The 6736-nt window shown below is 34.4% G+C and overlaps 1 protein-coding gene across 6 annotated transcripts in view; it reads right to left on the bottom strand.

The window, feature by feature from the left end:
* SUPT3H (SPT3 homolog, SAGA and STAGA complex component) overlaps positions 1–6736 on the bottom strand; it is a 467131-nt gene that overhangs the window by 224238 nt on the left and 236157 nt on the right. The gene's annotated exons all lie outside the window — the stretch shown is intronic.

Genomic DNA, 6736 nt, shown 5'->3' with positions numbered 1-6736 from the left:
CAGCCTCATCTCTGTAGCAGCCTCGTCTCTACAGCAGCCTCATCTCTGTAGCAGCCTCATCTCTGTGGCAGCCTCAACTCTGTAACAGCCTCATCTCCGTAACAGCCTCATCTCTATAGCAGCCTCATCTCTATAGCAGCCTCATCTCTGTAGCAGCCTCATCTCCATAACAGCCTCATCTCTATAGCAGCCTCATCTCCATAGCAGCCCTGTGCACGTCTGAGCTGCAACCAGATATCACCAAGCGACACCATAACACAACATGGATGTTACAAACAATAAATAAAAATAGTTTCAAAAACTATCAAAAGACTTATCTGACACACAGGTTAAAACTAAGAGAACCAGATGAATAAGCTTTAAGAATATCAGGAGACTACCATCAAAGGTAACCAAACAAGCAAGTTCTGTGTAATTGAGAAGCTTAAATCTGGAATTAATAAACTACTTCACTTTGTTGCAAATGAATCCCTACTTGGAAGGAATGTACTTTTACTTTCTATCAATATCAGAAATAGCAATTCCTACGTAACATCATGGAATAAATATGCTATGATAAAAATGTACTATTATTCTGATGCACTAATATTGAATCACTTTGATACAAATATCAAATCATTATGTTGAACTCCTGAAACCTATATCATCATGTTATACGCCAAGTATATCTCAATTAAAAAGATTTTTTTTTAATGAAAACAAATTGGATTCATTGACTCAGGTGATCCAACAATGTTTAGAAAAACGATTAAAATCAAATATCTAAGGGGTTAAGATGGAGTAAGCACACTCCACACTGCTCCTCCCATTGAAAGCAATGAAAACCCTGGAGAGAACGCATGCAGCAACCATCTGAGGATTCTGAACAGTAAATGGTAGCAGGTGGACTTGAGAAGGAAATCAGAACTCAAAATACAAGAATCTGGCAGTGAGCGTCATAGTTTTTATTTTCCAACAGTACCTCCTACCCTAAACACAAAAGCAGTATGAATCTGGGTATGCTTACCAGGCACACACAAAAAGAGCTGTGGAATGGAAGAAAATATTTGTGAACCATATCTGATAAGGGGTTAATATCCAAAATACACAGGAGTATCATAAAACTCTACAGCAAAAAATTAAAGTAACCCCCACCCCCCAAAACTGCACAGAAAGAGAGTCAGGAGGCCTCAATTCTGGTTCTAACCCCAGCACTTAATAAGCTTGTGACTCTGGCCAAGTTGTCTCTCTATACTTGGCCATTCAAACTGGAAATAATAATTTCCTCTCTGTTTTCCTCACTGAGATTTAACAAAAGATAAACATGAAAGTGTTGGTAAACTGAACAAAATGGAAAAGGACTCAAACATTTTTCCAACAAAGATACACAAATGGCCAAGAAATACATGGAAAGATGCTCAACATCATGTATCATCAGAGAAATGCAAATCAAAATCACAAAGAGACATCACCTCACATCTGTTAGAATGGCTATTATAAAAAATACATGAGGGGCTGGCCCAGTGGCGTAGCGGTTAAGTTCACAATCTCTGCTTCATTGGTTCAGGAGTTGCAGGTTCAGATCCCAGGTGCAGATCTACACGCTGCTCATTAAGCCATGCTGTGACTTAACGGTGTCCCACATAAAAAGTAGAGGAAGACTGGCACAGATATTAGCTCAGGGTCAATGTTCCTCAAGCAAAAATGGGAAGATTGGCAACAGAAGTTAGCTCAGGGCCAATCTTCCTCACCAGGAAAAAAAAAAGCGCTAACAGATTTCAGCAAGGATATGGAGAAAAGAGAACCCTTGCACACCGTTGGTAGGAATGTAAATTGATACAGTCACTACAGAAAACAGTATGGAGGGTTCTCAAAAAAATTAAAAGTAGAAATACCATATGATCCATCAATCCTACTTCTGGGTATATATCCAAAAGAAATGAAATTGGTATCTTGAAGCATTATCTATACAACCAGGTACACTGAAGCTTTACTTACAATAGCCAAGGCATAGAAACAACCTAAGTATCGATCATGGATGAATGGAAAAAGAAAATGTGGTATATATAAATAATGGAATATTATGCAGCCACAAAAAGGAATGATTCCTGCCAGTTGCAACAACATGGATAAACTTTGAGAGCATCGTGCTAAATGAAGTAAGTCAGACAGAGAAAGACATACAGTGTATCATCTCATTACTTATAGATCTAAAAAAAAGTGAACTCACAGAAACAGAGAGTAGACTGGTGGTTGCCAGAGGCTGAGGGGTGGGAGAAATGAGAGAATGTGGTCAAAGGGTGTAAACTTCTAATTATACGATGAATCAGTTCTAATGATGTAATGTACAGCATGGTGAATATAGTTAACAATACTGTACTGTACACTTGAAAGTTGCTAAAACTGTAGATACTAAATGTTTTCATCACACACACACAAAAACATTGACTATGAGAGGTAATGGTTGCGTTAACTAACCTTATTGTGGTAATCATTTCACAATAGCATATATTATAACATACTTATAACAAATATAAATCATCTCATTGTTATATGTACACAATGCTATATGTCAATAATATTTCAATAAACATGGAGAAAAATTAAAGGAAAAAAATGTTCTTAGGTAAATGGATAGAGAAATACAAAACAGAGCATAAAACACACACACACACACACACACAAATCATAATGGCTACATTATTTTACATTCAATGGTAAAAAGAAACAAACTTTTCAAAACATTTCTGAATTGCTCTTTCTTTCATCTGAAGAACTCACTCTGATACATGCCTTGATATGGCAAAAAGAAAAAATAGCAAAGCCTTCCTCTAGCAAGGTCTCTCATTCAACTTTACACTTAGTGACGTCTGGACAGGGTCAATCTCACAAAGAGAAATCAAAACTAATATCAAAATATTACATGAGGAAGGAGGGGTGAGCATACTTTGTAATAAGAGGCTCTTTCATTAACAGTAAAGACATAAGCTATTTCTTGTTTATACATTGTAATGGTCATCAGCAAGATATAGATATAGATATATATAAAAATATAGAAGTTTCAATTTCTATATTTAAAGTGGAAGAACAATATAAAAATGTGTATCCATAATTCAAAAAGCAGTATTACAACCCAATAAGATACATTTTCAAGCAGTATAATAGAAAATATTAAGAATAAAATGAAAAATATACTACATTGACTAAATAGCAGAGTAAAGATTAACAGAAGAATCAGTGAACTTAAAGATAAATCAATAGAAACTACCAAAGCCAAACAAAACAACAAAAAACCAGAAGGGGAAAAAGTTTGAAGAAAATTTAGAGGCCCTCAGAGATCTGTGAAACAAAACAAATAGTCCAACACACATATAATTGAAATCCTAGAATGAAAGACATGGGAAAAAATAATGGCTGAAAACTTCTGTAAATTGGTGGAAAAACAGTCTACGGATGCAACAAGATCAACAAACTTGCAAGCGAGACAATCATGAAGAAAATGAGTCCTAGACACATCAAACTGCTGAGGCCCATTGACAGAGAGAACAATCTTGAAATTAGCCAGAGAAAGACAACATGTTATATACAGGGTAACAAGATAGCAGCAGCTTACCTGTCATCAGAAACTAAAGTATGCTGGAAAGTACCAGAGTGGGACACTCGGACAGCTAAAAGGAAAAGACTATAACTAGAATTCCACATATAAAAAAGATAAATCTCAAGAACAAAGGTGACAAAGAGATATGTTCAGATCAAAGAAACTTAAGAGAATTCATCACTGGCACATCTGTGCTACCAAAAACGTTAGAGGTCTTCAGCTTGAAGGAAATGATGGAAATGCCAACTCAGATCTCTAAGAAAGAATGATGAGCATGAAAAATGGTAAATATGTGGGTGAATGTGAAAGATTACACAAACTTACTTTATTTTTTTAAAAGACATATGGTTCTTTAGAGGAAAAGCTACAACACTGTGAAGTGTAGATAACAGCACGTATAGAGTTAATACATATGATAGCAATTGCACTAACTAGTAAATATCTGATGCTTTTGTAAGAAGGGAGGACACATACAAACACAGAAACAAAGGAAAGAAGGCCATGTGAACACGGAGTCAGAGAAAAATAACTGCCAACTGAGAATTCTATATCCAGTACTTCAAAATGCTGTGTCATTTCCTTCCGGTCTCCATGTTTTCTAATGAAAATTCTCCTGTCTTTCAAATCATTGCTCCCTTATGGTAATAAATCTAGGTGCTTTCAAGATTTATTTTATATCTTTAGTATTCAGCAGTCTGAACATTCATTTCTTTGGGTTTAACTTGTTTGGAGTTTTCTCAGCTTCTTGAATCTGTAGATTTATGTATTTCAGTAAATGTCAGATGTTTTCATTACTATAGAGAAAGCCCATTTGCAATAACAATGTAGAAGATTAAATAGGACTAAATCTAACAAGAAATATGTAAAGCCTATAGAAGAAAAATGTTAAAACACTCATGAAAGATATAAAAATAGTCTTGAAAAAATGTAAAGATAACCCCTATTCTTAGACTGATTCAACATTCTTAAGATGTAGTTCTAAACTAATTTATAAATTCATGCAATTTCAATACAAATACCAACAAGCTATTTTACAGAACTATAAAATCTAATAATAACACTCTTACAGAAAAATAAACATACAAGAATAGGAATACACTAAGAAAGAAAAATTACAAGGGGAGTCTAGCAGTAACAATGTTTAAAATATACCACAAACCCTATATAATTAAAACTGTCAAACTAGTACATGCATAGACAAATAAAACATTGGTATAGAATATCAAATCAGAAATAGATCTCAATACATATGCTAAGTTAGTATATGACAAAGGAGGCATCTCAAATCATTAGGGAAAATATGGACTTTTTAATAAATGGTGATGGTGTAACTGGATAATCATTTGGAAAAAAATAAAATTAGATCCATATCTCACACAATAATAAGGAAAACTACAAATCGACTAGAGATCGAAATGTTAAAAAATGAAACCATACAAGTACTTAGAAGGCCACTTGGATGAATTACTCTTTAAACTACGTATAAGGAAAGTCTAACTATGAGTCAAAATCCAAAGGCAACAAAAGATGGCGGCACTTGACTATGTTAAAATAAAAATACTCACATGCTCAAAAAAGGCCACAAAAACAAAGTCAAAAGATAACTGACACACTGGAAAAATATATTTGTGTCATATACCACAAAGGACTGATATTCCACTAATATATGTGGAATATAAGACCAAGAACCTGACATAAAGATGGGGAAAGGATATGAAAGAGTTCCTAACGGCCAACGTTGGAACTACTTGAGCAATAAAAATAAATAATATTACTACATAATGATCCTAAGAATAAAATTTAAATACATATTAGTCAATATGTATATAAATTAAAAACTGCATAAGTAATTGGTGGTAAAAGACAGCTATTCCTTTCAGAAGAATTGCAATTAAAAAAACATAAAACAAAAGAAGGAAATAGAAAACCACTATTAGGCAAATAGCACAGTAATAACTGTCTCAGACAAGATCCACTGATGAATGTTAAAATTAACAGGCAAAGATTCTCAAAGAAAGAGAATATGTGCACAGTCACAATATATCTCCCCTAAGATATTTGCTAACAATAAAATGAAAAAAACCCAGTAACTTCATTACAGTGGAAAAACTCAGCATATATCACCTTAATCAAGTTAGGGTTATGACCACAAATAAGACATCAACAACCTGAACCTGTTGATATGATACACAAAGAAGGATCCATTCCTTCTGTGGTATTCTGGCCAAAAACGTATAGCCACATTCTAAACATAAGAAAACATCAAACCAACTGAAAAAGAAGGGCATTCTACAAAATAACCATCTAGTACTTTTCAAAAATGACAAGGTCACGAAAGACAAGCAAAGACTGAGGAACTGTCATAGATAGGAGAGGACTATAAAGACATGATGACTAACTACAACGTGTTATCCTGGACTGGCTCCTGAAACAGAAAAGGGACATTAATGGGAAAACTGATAAAATTCAAAGAAGGTTGCTAATTTTATTAATAGTATTGTACCAATGTTATTTCCTGGTTTTGATCATTGTACTATGATTACGTAAGATGTTAACAGAGGAAGCTGAAGGGTATCTGGGAATTCTCTGTACTATTTGTGCAACTCTTCTCTAAGTCAAAAATTCAAAATAAAAAACTTCTTTTTCTTTTTGAGGAAGATTAGCCCCGAGCTAACATCCGCTGCCAATCCTCCTCTTTTTGCTGAGGAAGACTAGCCCCGAGCTAACATACATGCCCATCTTCCTCTACTTTTTATATGCGGAACGTGAGCACTTAACCACTGCCACCGGGCTGGCCCCCAAAATAAAAAAGTTTTAAAAGAGTTCTGGAAAAGCTATACTGATATGGTGATAGAAAATAGATCGATGTTGCCAGAGGTTAGGGGGTGGCTGAAAGAAGTGATTATAAAGGGACACAAGGGAACTTTTTTGGATGATAGAAATGTTCTATATCATAACTGTGTGGGTAGGCACATGACAATATTCAGTTGTCAAACCTCAATGAATTATGCACTTAAACTGGTGAAATTTTGTTATATGTAAATTATACCTCAATAAGGCTGACAAAAAAAATTCTAAATGTACATATAATCTTTAAAAAAAAGTGTTCAGTTGAAATCCCAATATAAGCAGAATGCAGAGGAAAGGTACCAAATAACA

This window comes from Equus quagga, chromosome 15, assembly GCF_021613505.1.
Source record: "Equus quagga isolate Etosha38 chromosome 15, UCLA_HA_Equagga_1.0, whole genome shotgun sequence".
In the NCBI taxonomy this organism is placed as follows: Eukaryota; Metazoa; Chordata; class Mammalia; order Perissodactyla; family Equidae; genus Equus; species Equus quagga.
Note: the sequence above shows the minus strand (reverse complement) of the source record. Positions and strands in the feature narration are given on the sequence as shown.